Genomic DNA, 2400 nt, shown 5'->3' with positions numbered 1-2400 from the left:
AGGGGGTGGTAAACTGTGGCCCATGGACCAAATTAGCCCAAGGCCTGTTGTTGTGCCCGTGAGCAAAGAATGGGTTTTTCATTTTTAAAGGAGTTAAAAAAATAAGAATAATATTTCGTGACACCTGAAAATTATACAAATTTCAAATTTCACTGCCCATAAATAAAGTGTTATTTAGAATACAGCCACACTCATTTGTTTACATAGGGTGCATGGTGGCTTTCATGCTACAATGGGAGAGTTAAGTAGTCGTGACGGAAACAGTGTGGTCCACAATGCATAAAATATTGCTGTGTGGTCCTTTGTAGAAACAGTCTGCCAGCTCCTGTTTTAGGTGGTGGTGTTTGTTAAGACATGTCTCAGGGCCCTTTGTTTTTATTTTTGTCTTTTCCTTTCATACTGTCTCTCATGGTGATCCCATCTGGTCCCATGATGTAAATGTCATCTGTTTATTGACAATACGGAGCTACAGATGCATATATCCAGTCCTCCTCTTCTTGGGTATCTAATCCTTTCCCTCCTGTACTGTCCATCGACCCATTGGCAGGCTTGTTGGTTCTACTGTCATAACGTCTCGGTCTCCATTTGCATGGCCACCACTGTCACCCAAGCTAGCATCCTCTCTTGCTTGGGCCACCACAACGCAATCTTGTGTCCTTGCTTCCCCTCTTGTTTAATCTATTCTCTACACAGCAGCAGTTTGTGATCTTAAAACCTAATTTATAGTCTATGGCCATGTCACCCTGAACAAGCCCGATCTTGTCTGATCTCGGAAACTAGGCAGGGTCAGGCCTGGTTAATACTTGGATGGGAGACCACTTAGGAATATCGGGTGCTGTAGGCATAAAAAGATAAAAAAATAAAGGATCGTAAGCTGACAAGGCCCTAGCAATCTGTGAGGTCAACCAAGGGTTGCCTCACCTAAAAAAAAAACAGCAACAGAAAACCTAATTTATATCATGCCACTCCGCTGCTTTAAACCTCATATAGCTGCCCACTGCTCCTAGAATAAAATCCAAACTCCTCAGTGTGGCCTCCAGGAACCTACAGAACCGGGTCCCTGTCACCTCTCTATTCTCATCTTGTGTCTTTTGTCTCTCACACACTCATTGTAGCCATAAAGATTTTCTTTTAGCTCTTCAAAGCCGTCAACCCCTTCCTTACCTCAGGTCATTTTACTCCCACCTTCTGCAATGCCTTCCACCTGCTCTACCCATAACTGACTCCTGCTCATTGTTCAGGTCCTATATCATAGGTTACTTCTTTTAAGGTCTTCCCTTACCAACTAGCTACAGTAGCACTTCACATTCCTTACTTCTCTCTGCGTTAGCATATTGCTTATTTCCTTGTTGGAACTCATCAACGTTTTTATCAGGTTTTTTTTTTTTTTTTTTGTCTCACTAGGATGTAAACTTCAAGGGGGCAGAGAATATGTCTATCTTCCCCATTAAATCTTCAGTGTTTAGCATAGTGCTTTTGATATAGTAAGTTTGCAATAAATATTTATAGAAATACTAAACGAACAGAAAGTGGAGATGGCCCTGGTGGTAGGGAAGCACCCCAGAAGGCTAGAAACATTTCTGAGTCACTGAAATGGAAATACTTTTCTTTCTTTTTTAAATACCTTTTTATGGTTGCCTAAGGGCCTCGGCACTGGAATTTCAAGGCCATGGTCAACCACTAACGGTTACTGTGGCTCTTTCGCAGCCCTTATGATCAGTTGGTCTCACCACTCCCATAGTCCCCAGATTCCAGTGTCATCCACACTGAGGGGTGGAGGTGCTCTCCTGCTGGGGCCACAACTCACCAGCATCACTCTGCTTTCCTCTTATTTGAAAAAAAAAAAATATTTTTAACAAAACACAAATGTACAAAACCATACAATTGTGTGACTTAATGAATTATTCCAAGGCAAACACCTGTGTAGCCCCACCACTAGGTCAAGTAACAGACCTTTGTCACTATCCTGGAAGCCCATCTAGGTCCCCCATTCCAACCACAGTTCCCTTCCTTTCCCCCCTGACAAGTAATCAATATCCCATTTTTACAGTTTTTCTTTTTCATTCAAATATGCATCCATTGACACTGTAGTTTAGTTTTGGACATTTAAAAAACTTCCATATGTCTTTTAAGTCTCTCAGTCTTTTATCTTATCATCTAGAGGTTTCTCCAGCATTTCTTCATTTTTCTTTTAATCTATCTGGAAGAACCAGTTCATTTGACCTGTAGAGGTTCCCACAGTCTGGATTTGCTGATTGCATATTCATGAGCAATTCACCAAGTTCCTGCAAATTGATGGCTGGACCTAGAGACTGCCTTGGATTCAGGTTTGATTTCTTTGGCAAAACTACTGGAGGTATGTAATGTCTGATTGTATCTCTTTTTACGATGTAAGTGATG

General features: G+C 41.5%; 1 pseudogene; it reads left to right on the top strand.

Moving 5' to 3' along the window:
• The first annotated feature begins 725 nt into the window (after window positions 1-725).
• Window positions 726-844, top strand: LOC120595725 (uncharacterized; annotated as a pseudogene).
• The last annotated feature ends 1556 nt before the right edge of the window (window positions 845-2400 follow it).

This window comes from Pteropus medius, unplaced genomic scaffold (genome assembly GCF_902729225.1).
Source record: "Pteropus medius unplaced genomic scaffold, Ma_sr-lr_union100, whole genome shotgun sequence".
Classification (NCBI taxonomy): domain Eukaryota; kingdom Metazoa; phylum Chordata; class Mammalia; order Chiroptera; family Pteropodidae; genus Pteropus; species Pteropus medius.
The sequence above is the reverse complement of the archived record's forward strand: the minus strand, read 5'-3'. Positions and strand labels throughout refer to the sequence as shown.